Source organism: Dasypus novemcinctus, chromosome 19 (assembly GCF_030445035.2).
Source record: "Dasypus novemcinctus isolate mDasNov1 chromosome 19, mDasNov1.1.hap2, whole genome shotgun sequence".
Taxonomy (NCBI): domain Eukaryota; kingdom Metazoa; phylum Chordata; class Mammalia; order Cingulata; family Dasypodidae; genus Dasypus; species Dasypus novemcinctus.
This window is the reverse complement of record NC_080691.1, coordinates 27,788,471-27,804,780: the sequence shown is the minus strand read 5'-3', so window position 1 is coordinate 27,804,780 and position 16,310 is coordinate 27,788,471. Positions and strand designations below refer to the sequence as shown.

General features: G+C 40.2%; 1 protein-coding gene across 2 annotated transcripts in view; it reads right to left on the bottom strand.

Annotated features, from left to right (window-relative positions):
• Nucleotides 1-16,310, bottom strand: part of LOC131274580 (proline-rich protein 36-like) — a 241,317-nt gene that overhangs the window by 83,220 nt on the left and 141,787 nt on the right. For both annotated transcript variants that reach the window (XR_011646511.1, XR_011646512.1), the window contains one exon: nt 7,012-7,132. The gene's annotated coding sequence lies outside the window, so the exon portion shown is untranslated. The remainder of the gene's footprint in view (nt 1-7,011; nt 7,133-16,310) is intronic.

The following is a 16,310-nucleotide window of genomic DNA, read 5'->3' as shown; positions in this document are numbered from 1 at the left end:
CCTTTCTAATTCAACCTATAGTTGGTACTAGACTTGATAGGTTTATGTCCAAGAGACTTCAATCTTTGGGGTTTCAATGAGCCAGTTAAGCCCTGATTTTCAGCATACTGTCACTGCCTCCTCTCCGGTTCACTGGACTCACCAAGGACAACTAGCAGGGAAATGATGATGGGCAATGACCATCCCAAGGAAAAGACAGAGTCTACAACTGCAAGCAAGATAGTTCCATCTGTTTGCCCCATGAGATCTAAGCATGACCTCAATCAGAGGCTGAGTGGGTATCACCAAGAATTCTCAGGATTGGGGGATTGGACTAGAGTAGACTTATTGTTATTCTCCTATACACTTGTTATTCTAACAATGGAAAGTCTTTTACCATTGATGTGCAGGCAATGGCCACCAAAGGTTCTAATAGGAGGGAGAAGGGAAAATATGTGTAATAAGGGGGAATTTTCTGGACATTTGAATTGCTCTGAATGACACTGCAATGACTTATTATGGCCAGTATATATCTTGTCATAACTTACAAAATTGTGGAGAAGATGCATTAAACTATAATGTACACTCTAATCCATACTTAGTGGCAATGTTTCCATATGTATTCATCAATTATAAAAAATGTACCACACTAATGAAGGATGTTAATGTGGGAAAGTAGAGGAGGGTTATGGGGTGGGTCATATGGGAATCTGCTACATTTTTTATGTAACATTTAGTAATCTAAGAATCTTTAAAAAAAAATAAAAACGAGTATAAATTTTTTAAAAGATAAAAAAGTAAATGATTTCATGAGAGTTCATTAAATATTATTTTAAGAATAACTGAACTCATGAACAGAAATAATATTGTTGTCCAATATCAGGTTGACAAATACTTGGACATCTCCAAGGCAGTGAGCATATTGAGAAATGTCGAAGAACTTTATAAAACTTCTGGAATTACTATACCCATAACATTTCATCACATAAATTAACTACAAGAATCTTAGAAAATCCTTTTAATTTGATACTATTTCTCATGCAGCTGATAACATATCAATAAATAAAACTAGTTTTAGCAAGGTGAAAGAAAAAATTCTTTGTGATTTTCCAGGGACTCTCTGGAAAATCCCAAGGATGGTAGGAGTTCAAGAATACATCATTGATGGTTTGATTGTGGGAATGCAGTATGTCACATTATCACGTTTGGTTTTGAGGATGGACTTTGAGGGCATTATGTAGAATGAAATAAGTCAAACACAAAAACAAACATTGTATGGTCTCGCTAATATGAACTAAAACAATGAGTAAACTCACAGAGGTAAATTCTAAAGTATAAGTTACTAGGAAAGTGAATGGGACCTGATGCCTAATGTTTGTACAATTTTTAATAAGAATTATTGTAAATCTATGGTAATGAATAAGGTTGATGATAATACATTATAGTGAATATAACTACAGATTTAAAAATGTGTTTGGGATAGACAGGCGTAGTCTGTGGATGTAATATTTCAACTGAAAGGAAGCTAGAGAATAATGTAGGGATTATATAACAATGATTTCAGTGTTGTTGAAGACTTGTTAATAGTGTAAGAAAGTTCTTCCTTCACAAACTGTTAAATATATGGCAGCATATGGGAAAATTACAATGAATGTAACTCTATGGATTAGAGTTAACAGTCATATTGTAAGAGTTTTGCAACAATGGCAAAGATATGATACCAATTCTTAGAGATGACAATAGGGGTATAAGCAGATATGGGATTTTTCCTTTTGGAATAATGAAAATGTTCAAAAATTGACTAGTGATGACAAAACATCTCTCTGATGAACGTGAGAGCAACTGAGCGTATACTCTGAATGGACTGTACAAAGCATGAGACTGTATAATACAATGAATCCTGTAGTATAAGATGGACTGACTAACAAAACAAATATGAAAATATTCTCTCATAAACTGTAACAAGTCTATAATACTAACAACAGGATATTATTAACTGGGTGAGTTTGGACAAAGTACACCAAAGGTGGAACCCAACTTATTTTTTACTTCATTTTAGTTTTTCTAAATTAGTATGCATTCTATTTCTAATCTCTAAACCTATCATTACTATTTTATTTTCCTACTAATTGAATTTGGCAATATATTTGGCTTCCTTATTGAAGAAGTTCTGGATCACACAGGGGTTCAACTATGTCAGCGGAGTAGCACTGGTGTGTGGTGTCGTTGATGGGGGAGGCATGGGTGGGAGGGATTTCTCCAGGGCATGTATATAGGGTATATAAATATGTTAGGATATTCAGAGGGTATTTTCATAGTAGTTAGAGTTACAAACGACAACTGAGGGAGTGCTGAGTTCCTAGCCACGGGAGCTCTGTCACATTCCCCAATGGAACAGCAACAATCCCCCAAGTGCAAGGGCAAACACCAGTGAAGAAGGGTGTTCCAATGATGAGCCCTTGATACTGATGACTATGCTCTTGAGTCTGTATGCCTGAAATTTCAACTAGGCCCACAGCTGCAGAGTGCCTAAGAGTTACCACCTGAGAGCATCCATGTTGCTCAAATGTAGACATACTCTAAGCCAAACTCAGCATGTAAATGCATTACTTTCCTGCAGCATGGGAATTGACTATCCGGGATGAGCCTCCCTGGTGCTGAGGAATTACTACCAGCCACCAGCTGGTGAAGCAACTAGAAAAAGACCCTGAATAAAAGGGGGAAATGGTAAAGACAAATGAGTTTATATGGATAAGAGACTTCAAAAAGAGTTGGGAGGTCATCAGAGGGGTTGCACTTACACACGTCTCAGCAGGATCCCAGAGATAGCCAAATTCGATACAACCCCAGGTACTGGAGCTGCTGAGGGCTATGGAAATAAACAGGTTCTACAGTCACAGCTCTGGAGTTCAGTGCCTTGTCAGTGGGCCCTGCTTTGGAATTTGTGCTCCTGAGTGTGATGGAGTTGGACTCAGATGTGATATTTCTACACATGCGTCGTTTGTCACTATTACTGAAATTGTGATTGGTGCTGGAGTTGGTGTGTACTCTGGACTGACCATGTGCCAGCTGGGCCCTGAGCCTCAGTAGAGTTGCAAATCCTACTCTCCAGTTCATTGGACTTATCCAGGTCAGCTAACAGGGAGGGGAAGATGGTCAACCACCACACCAGGGAACCGAGAGTAGCCACAATTGCAAACAGGAGAATCACTTCCATCAACCATGTAGGATCTAAGCCCTCTCTCAATATAGAGGTGGAGTGGATATCACCATCCCAGGATCTGCAGGATGGAGGAATAAAATATGGATTAGAGTGAACTTCCTGGTATTCTACTATAGAACTACTGTGACTCTAGCAATGGAAGAAATTCTATCATTAATGTGGAGACAGTGATCATGGTAGTTGCTTAGGGCAGGAAGAGGGAAGAAGAGATGTGATGTGGGAGCATTTTGGGGACTTGGAGTTGTCTTCAATGATATTGCAGGGACAGATGCTGGACATTATATATCCTGCCATAATCCACTGAGTGGACTGGGGGAGAGTGTAAACTACAATGTAAACTATAATCCATAAGATGCAGCAGCGCTCCAAAATGTATTCACCAAATGCAATGAATGTGCCACAATGATGAGGTTGTTGATGCGGAAGTAGGGGAGGTGGGATGTGGGGTATATAAGAGAACCTCTTATAGTTTTTAACATAACATTTGTTGTGATCTATGTATCTTTATTTTTTTAACAGCACTATTTTATTTTTTGTCTTTTTTTAGATCTATGTATCTTTAAAAAATGACAATAACAAAAGTGAAAAAAAAAGATATGGACTATAGTTTGTAATAATGTTTTGACAATGCTTTTTCATCATTTGTAACAATAGTTTAATAACAATACAAGGTATTGGTGGTGGGGTAATATATGGGAGACCTGAATGTATGGTGATATTCATATTTCTTTTGTAAATTCACAACTTATACTTTATACTTATTGTTTATGGATGATCAAATATGAATGATAATTTCAATGAAAAGCTTAAAAAGTCCAACCTGGGTAAATCCAGTGACCTGGAGAGTAGATGTTTACTCAGGTCAGCTAACAGGGAGGTGAGGATGGACAACCACCACACTAAGAAACCGAGAGAGTCTACTACAGCTGGTGGCATGAGAGTCCCATCCACCAGCCATGTGGGATTGAAGCCCAACTCTCAATTGAGAAGTGGAGTAGGAACTGCCACCCCAGGGTCCTCAGAATGGAAGAATAAAACATGGACTAGAGTGTACTTACTAGCATTCTACTACAAAATTATTGTGACTCTTGCAATGGAAGAAGTTTTATCATTGATGTGGACACAGTGGCCATGGGATTTGCAGAAGGGAAGGAGAGGGAAAAGGAGGTGTGATGTGGGGGCATTTTCAGGACTTGGAGTTGTCCTGAATGATATTGCAGGGTCAGATGCAGGACATTATATATCCTGCCATAACCCACGGTATGGACTGGGAGTGTGTAAACTACAAATGCAAACTATAATCCATGCTGTGTAGCAGAGTGCTCCAGAATGTATTCATCAAATGCAATGAATGTACCACCCTGATAAAGAAGTTGTTGATGTGGGAAAAGTAGGGGGTGTGGGGAGTGGGATATACGGGACCTCGTATATTTTTTAGTGTAACATTCTGTGCGATCAATATGTCTTTTAAAAGTAAATAAAAATATATTTTAAAAGAAGATGGCATGATGGGAATAATTCACCTGTGAATTCACTTATATTGTGGAAAATCAGATCTTAAGATAAAGTAGAAATATTTTTCCATTTTTAAATTCAAAAATTGATCACTACAAATGCATACAAATTCAAATATATATAATTTGAGTAAATAATTTTAGTATATTGTCAATGAGATCAATGTATTCTCAGTGTTTTAAATAACATTTAATGAAGATAACTGAAAATGCAAAAAAAAAATTAAAAACAAAATAAAATAAAGGATTTTTTAAAAGCAAAGAGTGGAGGTAGTGTGATTGTAAATTATACATAATTATTTCAAAACTGAGAAGAATTGTTCCCTAAAACAATAAAAGATGGTATGTAAAATATAAAGCAGAGGCAATTATTCTGATAAGAGACAGAATGTTTGCCTTCTAAGCAAGATATTCAGTTAAGGAAAACCTTTCATAACTTCTTATTAAGAGCAGACAAATAATTCAAGAAAACATTCCTATTAACAGAGAGAAAATAAAATTCTAGCATTGTATGAAGATATTCTTTGGTAAGAAAACTCCTCAAAATCTTATAAACCTGTAAAGTCTTAGCCAACCAGGACCATGACAAAATTCATTTTCTGCAAAACATCTACACATTTCTGTATCAATTCATGATTGTCCTACATAATCCTGTTTCTGGTTCTGCAACCACCACTTATTCCACTTTGAGACAAAACTTTCTTTTCCCTTAACAAAACACATCATGCAAACCTTACATATTTAAATGAGCAGAAAGATCTTGGAAACAGTCTTCAAGCTAACAGTCTTCAAAACACAATTATTCTTTCAATATGAATGTACATTTTCATCAACTTAAAGATCTATTAGATATAATGCCATCTTATTTAACCAGTAACTTCATAAAGTTGGGAAGAACACACCCAAGTAGAATGAAATGATATGTTTATATTGTACTTAAATTAATAATTCCAAAGACATGCCCATTATTATTTGACTAATAATATTAAATGAGCCCTGTTTTCCAAAGGTTTATCCCAATTTGTGAACTTTAATTTTCTTCAGAATATTTAGATTTAGGTCTAGCAACAATTTTTGCCCATTGGCAATATTAGATATTTGGTTTACTTGATTTCTGTAACATTAGGAGTGTTAATTTATATGTTATCTCTAACCCAACTGGAATAGAGCTCTTTGAAGGAGTTTTATAAGTTAATTTGGAAATGAAATTCAAAGGTAGGAAAACATCATACACCAAGCAGACAGACACAATTAGAGTTTATACTTCCAATTTAAAATTTAAACCACTAATCAAACATAAAAACAAAGAAATACAGAAAATATTGACATCTCATGAGCTTTTAATTTCTCATTTGCCTTTTTCAAAGAATCATTTAATGAAACTTTTAAAATACTGCAATTTCTTTAATTTTTTTATTTGTAAAGAAGCTTTAGATTACATAACTGTCACATAAAAAAATTATATTTATATGTATCTCTAAGCCAATTTGAATAGAGCTCCTTGCAGGAGAAATGTCCCATTAGGGAGCACATTCTTTGGATGAGTAATTTTGTCTACTTGAAATGTTTCACAGTGATATTAAAATTCTAGATTGTCAGAAGCGGCTGTGGCTCAATCAGATGAGCTCCCATCTACCATATGGGAGGCCCTCAGTTTGCACCCCGGGGTGTCCTTGTGAAGGCAAGTTTGTCCACACACTGCGCAGTGCCGCCCAGCCAGCAGACGCCACAGAGAGCTGACTCACCAAAGGTGACGCAACAAAAGAAGGGAGACAAGCAAGAACACAGAAGAGCCCTCTGCAAGTGGACAGAGAGAGCAGACGGCAAGCAAGCCGCAAGGGGGTAGGGAAAACTAAATGAATACAGACACAGAAGAATGTACAGCAAAATGGACACAGAGAGCAGACAGCACGCAAAAAAAAAGTCGCGACAGGGGGAATAAAAAAAATTCTCGATTGTCTTTGGTCAGATACTGCCAATTTGTTTGATATACACAGCTTCCAGTCCCGTAATATTGGAACATGTAAGACGCCAGTGTGCCAGAGGGTGAAGAATCAAAATTTTAAGAGTATGAGTATCCTATCTTTACCATTTCACTTCTGAACTCATGTACAGGTCAAAGAAACCAGCCACAGGAAAAATGAAACTGTGGACTGAACCTTAAGGCTAAAGACTCAGAGTCAAAATTTGAATTTTCTCATCCAAAAGACTGACCCATGACCTTTGCACTGAAAGTTTGTGAAGTTGGAGAGCTCAGACACAAAGGAGTGGAGCTCAGATCCAAGAGGGACTCACTCATGAATCTTGGAGATGGTGGACAGGATAGAAAACTCAGAGTTCAGCAGGAACCTTCTTCTCTCTTTCTTGTCTCCAGGGCCCTTCATGGTGCATTCAGATTCGCTTCTCATCACCAAAACTGTGCAAAAAAATACCCAGGAGATTAATATTTTGGATCTTATACCTTTATTAACTGACTCCTGACTTAGGTAACATTCAACCCAAGAGCAAGGCTCATATACTCAGAGTAAGATAGTCTTAAAGAACATAGTTTTAAGGATAGTTCACCTTACTTGGCTTAGCTTTTATTTAGAGGAACTAAGCTACAGGAGGAAAAAGGAGCTGGTGAGTCATGACTGGGTATTCTCAGATTTCAGGTTCTGGGAGAAGAACCCTTCACAAGACACAGGAACTTAATTAGGCTTTGGTTTACTGATACAGACTTAGCATGAAGTCACCATGTTGGGCCTACTAAACTTATTTATCATCTGTTTTGCTTTTGTCTCTTACTTATTTTGATAAGAGCAATATTAGTTTCTCAAAATAAGTAGAATGAATTCCACGATATTCAACAAATGTATCTATGAAAGTACAACATCCCAAAGAATGAAAATTGATCTCTAAGAAGTTCAAGGACATCATACAAATGATTCATAAAATAAGATGGAGGGAAACTTCAAAAATTGGGAAGATATAACCAACATTCCCTACTCAAAAGAAATTAATACCAGAAAATAATGACAACAGAAAATATAATCTAAGAACTGAAACTTAAGGGAAATCTCTTCTAAATAATCTTGTCACAAATTTAAAAATACACATTATGAAAAATAATAGTGGAATATATTATGTAAAATTGTCAAAGTCACAAAAAATAAACAATTTTCCCAGGAAAATTCTCCACCTTACATAGTGAGAAATATTTATATTAATTAACAGAATTAAATGATATATACCCCTTACCTTAGGAGTTTAAATGAAAGACAATAAAAATAATTTGAGTAAATACACAGAAGGGAATGAATAGAAAGAAAAGCAAATGACTTATAATCATTTATAAATAGAAAAATAGAATACCTACAATTAAGATCAATATGCTTACTAGTAGTTTCTGCAATGAAGATAATGTACCTTATTGGCACAGTGCATTACAGAAGCCACTGGCCATATGTACCTATTGGATACTTTCAATTTGTATAGTTCTCCTGCAGGACTAAATTGTTAGTGTGAATTAAATTTAATTAATTTAAATTTAATAGCTAAATCTGGCTAGTGCTTACTGCAATTAACACCAAAGACCTAGAATCTTGGAAGAGGCAATTAAAGCAGTGAAACAGATTCAAGACAAAAGTAGGGAAACCACACGAACTGCCAAAATAGGACGTGAATATGGTGAGGCAGAGGTTCGCCAAAGAAAATGTAAGATGATCCTTCGATATTCAAAAAATCTGAATATAGTCAGGCTCATAAAAAGTATAAATAAATGAGGTCTTCTCACGTCTATTGTTGGGAGAACTCATCAGAACCCAAAAATTGGAAGACAGGGTGAGGCCAACTAGGTAGTGACACCAGTTCCAGAAGAGAGTAGCACTTTGCTCTTCTCCCTAAGTCCTGCCCTGTCCAGCTCCTTCTGCTCAAGGTGAATAGAACCTCGGCTGTGCATTCCATTGGAAACACAGTCCATAAATCTAATAAGGGCTATATTCCAGGGCTCACACCTTGATTACACATATAATAAACCTAGTCAATGCTTCATTCATTGGGACAGACACTGTCCTTCTTGATTGGATTCACCAGATGATTGCAAAACTATAGCCCTCATCCAATGTTGGATACATAAAGCCATTGTGAAGGACAGTTTTCCAAAATTCATTCATTCCTTTATACACTCATAAGCCCTTCTGACTTCACGTGCATCCTGGAGAGTCAGCAGGGAACCTAATACACTGGGTCCCTACAGGTAAAAGAATGCAATTCTCTGAAATAAACCTGGAAATGATAATCAGTGGAATATGGATCAATACAAACATTTTCAACAGGCATAATGATGTGACAAAAATAAAATGGTAGCACGGATCAAGAATGCAAGTGGGAGTATTATGGTAGAAACCACACACAACTCTCTAGAAGAGGTTTAAAAAGTAATTATCTTAAAGAAAGCAGGAAGCCAATTTTACACTTATTTTTGATAAGGAGAAATTATATAAATAGTATAGTATCTTACACACAGTATGTGACCTTATTTTATTGACATTTCATTTACAATTGAATTGGATATCTGAGAGGAATTTCTGGTGTTTCTAATTTAACATTTTTAGTTTATATTTCTCTCAATAAGGTATCTTTTTTGTTACTTTCTTGGGGAGACTTTAATCTTTGTTCATTTTTACATATAAAATTTGCATGTTTGAAATGTCTGCAGGTAGATGCCACTACTGCATGGGTTAGTTGGGGAATATCTATTAAAAGGTAAGATCAGGGAGGACGTGGGGCAGCTGGAGAGGGAGATGCTTCCCAGAACTGGGGTTCAGTTGAGACATGGCACATGCCTGCCCTTTTCCTGGCTTCAGCCACACCTGCCAGTTAAGCGCTGACTGCTTAAAGGGAACCAAATAATCTTGATAGTGTCTGTCTGCAAAGGATGATTTTCATGATCTCCTCATCCCAAGCCCCCAAGAAACAAATCACAGCCAGGGCTGCAGCACTGAGCCATGGATTTTGACAACTCCTAGAGCCAAGAGGTGTCTTTTAATGAGACACAGGTGGGTAATCCCATCAGCCATCAGTTAAGGAACACGCAGTGCTGCTCACTCACCATTCTCATGCAGCCAGTCACCAGAGGAGCTGACCTCCTGCCCCACTGGGGACTCTGCTGCCTGGCACTGGGCACTTCTGCTCAGACCACCACGACAAGCTCCTGGAAGGGGAGGGCCCAGCAGGTCAGGAGGCCTGGTGCTCTGGGAATGGACACATGGGCTGTTCTGAATTAAGGACAGGTCTAACGCCTCCCCCACCACTGCCTCCAGCTTGAGGCTGAGAACAAGGAGGCCTGTGGACAGACCTGACAACAGACATGAACCTGCCTGCTGAACAGGTGGAGGTGGGCTGTGTTTTTGAAGGTGAAAGACAGCATTAGCATTTGCTTGTGTTACAGAGAAGACACCAAGGGTTTCTCAGAAAGATAGGGAGAAATTTAATTTGCACAACTCTAGGGCCCCGTGTGTACAGTGGCGTTTTGTATGCATACACACTCAGACAAATACACACACGGTGATGTTCAATAGCTGTGGCAAATATGTGAGGAAAGATGGGAAGGAAGAGGAAAGGGCTGAAATGAAAGAAACTACAAAAGAGCAATGAAATAAACAAACACCCCCGCAAACACAATATCATTAATAAGCCAGGAACTCCACACACACACAAATAAATGACAAGTTCTGGCCCACTGCTGGCAGCGCTCCTGCGAGAGGGGGATTTAACTGGCATTTTACAGATTTCCTCCCCTCTCTATATAGTAAAAACAAGAGTAGGAAAAGAGCCCCCATTTTCTCCTTGATAAAATCTGGTTGAAAACCTATAAAGGACTCAAAGTGAGAGGGGTGTCTCTTTTTTAAAAAATCTGTCAAAATAATCAACACATGGTGCTTTCTACCTCTTCTTTGTTCTGTTTAATCTGGGCTGAAGCTGACTTAGATCCTGGGGAGGTGCTTGACCAAGTCCTAAACCCAGGGGACCTGACAATTCCATGCAAAAAAGGACACGTGGGGCAGGGCAGGGAGCAACAGGAGATCCAGTTCCCCTGGATTCCAACTAGCCTGTGCCCCAGACAGGGGCATGGAAAGTTCTAGCTGGGCATTTTGGTGCTGCCAGCCCAGGGTTCCCGACTATGGTCTGGTATTCCACTCACAAAATGTGCCTGAGATTGTCATTCATCAGTGAGTGGTTTTTAACAAGGAGGATGGAAAGAGCACCTGCTCTTGAAGATGCTTTCCCCAGAGGAGAAAGAAAGCCTGTGGCACCTGAGGAAAGCCATAGCCTGCCAGCCCCAGGAGGCGCCTCTGCCCTCTGCACCCCAAGGGCCTCTGCTGGCGCCTTCCAGGGATGCCTGTCCTGCCTGGGGGGAGCTGACAGCACTGGCACGAAGGTCTGACAAGCCAGAGGAGCTAAGCTGGCCACACCAGGTGGGCACAAAGCAGGAGGGAAGCCCCGGGACTGGGAGGGAGCAGTGATGGCCCTTAAGGCACACAGCAAGCAGCAGAAGCAGATCAGGGAGACTGCGCCCAGGACAGAATGCTCCTCCACTCTCCTCTCTCTGAATTAACTCACTCAAGAGGTACTGTCTCTAGCTCAGAAAAGTTGAAAAGACTCTCTGACCCCATCCTACCCCAGTGGACACAGGTGGTAGGAAGGACACAAATGCAGCCACACAGGAGGGCCTCACCTGACCAGTGGGCAGGTGCCCACTCAGCCCCACAGCAGATATGGGGCTGGGGAAAGAGGAGGTGTGTACCAGGTCTGGAGAGCTGGAAAAGGGAACCCAAGAAATCAACAGCCACCAGTGAGTGCTTCCTACCTTTCAGTAAGCATCGGGATCACTGGTGTCAATAGGGAACAAAGCTCTGTGCCCTGAGAGGTGCTGCTGGGAGGATGACGATGACAAACAGGGACACAGTCTAAGGCTAACTCAGCCTCTGACCAACAAATTTGATCTGCTGTGTCCCATGAGCACTACTGGGCCATGTGGGGCCGTGCCATACTTTGCCTTGGGAGCTTACAAGGAACTAAGGAGATCTGACCCTCTCAGTCTCCTTCTCTACTAACCAGGAATGACTGTTGAGGACAGAGAAGGGAGTGGAATCATTTCCTACCCAGGAAAGGGGAGAGGGCTGCCAGACAAAGCTGAAGAACTTTTCTGAGAAAGTGTCTATTACAAGGCTTTTACTCTCCAGGCAGGAACCTCCATCACATTCCTCCGGTCTGTGTTACAGCAAAAACATTCCAACCCTGCATTGAACTGGAAAGGCTGCCAAGGAGTGCCATCTGCTGGCAGAACTAGGTAGTACACATGAGAAAATAAAAACGTTAGAGAGGGTTTTGCTGGCCTTTCCGCAGTCCCTCCCAAGGCCCTAGGAAGCAGGTCTGAAACCCATTACTGGGTGCAGCACTTTGATATTATCGATGAATTCAAAAAAGAACTACTGGATTATGTTTGAAAACGTCTTTTCCTCTGGCCATACTAGTTTATACTGGTTTCAGAGGATCACAGGATTAAAGAACGATCAAGGCTTTGACTGGGCCATGTCAGTAAGATGTTGCATTCCTACCCGCTTGGTGGGTGGAGACTCACACAGAAAACATGGCAGAAGTGAAGGTTGGAGTTTTTCAGCTGGAGCCCAGGAAGTGAACACACAGGAGAACACCACCAGAGAAACAGAGACAGCTCCTTAGACACAGCTCAAGTCCCAGGGAGAGGATATAGCTGTCTGCCTGACAGTCTACATGTGAGCTTGTAGAAAGAGGCAAAGCCTAGAGAGTCACAGAGTATACAGTGGACCTTGTGGAGAAAACAGAGGAGGAGATCCTGGAGAGAAATGAATCCTGGGAAGAGAGGAATCCAGGAAGCCTGAACCTTGGCAAATGTCGGCAGCCATCTTGCTCCAACATGGGGCAACAGACTTTGGGGATGGAAGTAATTTACACTTTATGGCCTGGTAACTAAGCTTCTACCCCAAATAAATACACTTTATGAAGGCCAACAGACTTCTGGTATTTTGCATCAGCACCCATTTGGCTGACTAACACAGTGGGACCAGAGCCCAGTTTTGAGAAACAAACAGGGACAACCCTAACAATCCAGTTTGAACCAAGAATCAAAGACCAACAGTAACCCACAGCCTCCCACATTAAATCCCAATAAAAGAAAAAGATATTGAGCATGTGAGTAAACTGCATCCTAATCAGATACTTACGCATCAGCAAAAATTTAAAAGCCAGACTAAGAAAATTCCAGGAAAAGGAACATACCAAAGCCCCAAAAGAAATGCACAATTGCAGAGAACTAATTAATGAGATTCACACAAATTTCTGAAATCAAATTATTGAAATAAAGGCAACAAGACTGAAGAAACAAACAAGATGAAAGAGATACTGAACAAGCACAAAGAAAAACTTGAAATCCAGAATAGAAAAGTAACAGAGTTAATGGGAATGAAAGACACAATAGGTGAGATCAAAAGCTCATTCAATATCTGTACATCAGTTGCAGTAAACATAGTATGAACATGTAAAAAGATTATTGCTGGGCAAGGGACAAAGTGTCTGATGTTGAATATGTGGGAGTACTGTATATTGTATATAAGAATTACTGTGCTCTAAAACTTTTCGGAAGACAACCTTAATAATTAGAAGAAAAAAAAACAGAAAAAGGACGTAGACCCTGAGGAAGAGATGGAAGAAGTTGCCTTGCCAATGTGCATACAGGGCAACACGTACTGCAGTGATGGAAGGCAAAACATCAAAAACAAAGCTTTTTCATTTTTAAATTTTTTGATGCCCCAATTTACTTTTACTTGAATATTTCTAAATTAGTATGTATTCTATATCTAACCTCTAAACCCATCACTATATTCCATTTTACTATTAATGGAACCTGGCAATATATTGGGCTTCATTGTCAAGAAGGTTTTGGACAACAGAGGGGTTCAATGGTGGCGGGGGAGGAATACTGGTATGGGGTGTGATTGGTGGGGGGGCGCATGGTTGGGAGGGAGTTCTCCAGGGCATATGTGCAGGATGCATAAAAATGTTTGGATATTTTCATAGTGGTTACAGTTGGGAACGATGGCTCAGGGAGTGCTGAGTTCCTGGCTGGGGGAGCTCTGCCACATTCCCTAATGGAACAGCAACAATCCTCTGAAAGCAATGGCTAAGACGAATAAGGAAGGATAGTCCAACAATGAGCCCTTGATGCTAATGACTATGCTTGTGGGCCTGTGGGCCTGAAATAAGAACTAGGCCTAGAGCTGCAAGGTGCCTAAGAGTTACCTCCTGAGAGCCTCCATGTTGCTCAAATGTGGCCAGTCTTGAAGCCAAACTCAGTATGTAAATGCACTGCCACCCACCCCACCCCACCCCCCCAGCGTGGGACATGACTCCTGGGGATGAGCCTCCCTGGCACCAAGGGATTACTACCAAATACCAGCTGATGATGTGGCTGGAGAACGACCTTGAATAAAATGGTCACCTCAACCAGCAGAATATGTCAGCCTACATGTAATGACAGGAGTCAGAAATGTTTTTTGACCCTAAACAAAGGGGGAAATGGAAAGGACAAATGAGTTTCTATGGCTATGAGTCTCCAAAAAAGAGCCAGGAGGTCATCAGAGGGGTTCCCCTTAGGCACACCTCCGCAGAGTCCCAGGGACAGCTAAAGTAGATATAAACCCAGATAATGGTTCTTTTGAGGGCTACAGAGACCCACAGGTTCCCTGGTCATGATAGATGGACTTCAGTGCCATGTCAGTTGGCCCTACTGTGGAGTTTGTGTTCCTGAGTGTGATGGAGTTGGACTCAGATGTGATCTTTGTTCACAAGCCTCTCCAGTCACTTTTACCGGATCTGTGGTTGGTGCTTGGGTTTAGTGTATACTCAGTGGATGTGAATCTCTGGACTGTCCACATGATAGCCAAGTGCTGAGCCTCAACAGATTTGCAACTCCTACCCTCTGGTTTATTGGACTTACCCCAGCCAGCTAACAGGGAGGTGAAGAAGGTCAACCACCATACCAGGGAGCCAAGAGTGCCTACAACTGCAAACAAGAGAATTGCATCCATCATCCAACTGGCATTGACGCACCCTCTCAATACAGAGATGGAGTGGACGTAACCATTCCAAGGCCCACAGAACGGAGGAATAGAGTATAGATTAGAGTGGACTTACTGATACTCTATTCTGGAACTAATGGGATTAGTAATGGAAGTAAATGTAGCACTGAGATGGAGAAAGTGGTCATGGTAGCTGCTGAGGGTGGGAATGGGAAGAAGAGATGTGATGTGGGGGCATTTTCAGGACTTGGAGGTGACCTGGGTGTAGTGCAGGGACACTTACTGGACATTGTATGTCCTCCCATGGCAAACTGGATGGACTGGGGGAAAGTGTAATCTGTAATGTGGACCACTGACCATGTGGTACAGCAGTGCTCAGAGATGTATGCACCAAGTGCAATAAATGTCCCATGATGATGGAGGAGGTTGTGGTTATGGGAGGAGTGGGGTGAGGGGGGTGGGTGGGACCTCATCTTTTTTTAATGTAACATTAAAAATTAATTAATTTTTTTAAAAAGCTCATTAAAGCTGTACAACAGCAAACTTGAAATGATAGAAGAATAAATGACACCAAAGACAGAACAGGTGAAATTGAAGAGAAAGAAAAGGATGGAAAAAATTTCAGCAGGGGCTCAGGGAGTTGAATGAAAACACAAAAAGCAACAATATATATGTCATAGGAGTTCCAAAAAGAGGAGAAGGGAAACGGCAAAAAAAAAAAAAAAAAAAAAAAAAAGGAATATTTGAGGAAATAATAGCTTAAAATTTCTCAACTCTCATGAAAGAAATGAAACTGCTTGTCCAAGAAGCCCATCATACCCCAATGAGAATAAATCCAATTAGACCTATTCCAAGAAACATGCTACTCAGAAAGTCAAATGTCAGAGATAAAGAGAACATTCTGAGAGCAGAAAAGGGAACCATCACTTATAAGGGATACCCAGTAAAACATAGTACAGATTCCTCGCCAGGAAACATGGAGGAGAGAAGACAGTGGTATGATACAATGCGGAGACCGAAGGAGAAAAACCGCTAGTCAGGAATTCTGCATTCCACATAATTTTCCTTCAAATATTCAGGTGAGTACATAAAATACTCACAAGCAAACAGGAACTGAGACAGTTCTAATAAAGAATCCATCTTGAAGGAAAGATAAAGGAAGCCTTAAGAACCTGAAATACAAGACAGGAGAGAGTCTTGGGGAAGAGTACAGAAGAAGAAATAGCAGAAAAGATAACCAAAGTCTGAAAAGACAGACCCAAATTTGATATCACACATGATAACCAAGGAACAAAATGGTGGAAATTAATAATTCATTTACAGTAATATCATTGATTGTGAATGGATTAAACTCTCCAATCAAAAGTATAGGCTGACAGGATGTATTTTTTTTTAAAAAGCATGAGCCATCCATATGCTGTTTACCAGAGACCCTCCTTAGACCCAGGGATACAAACTGCCTGAAAGGGAAAGGATGGAAAAAGACACTCCATG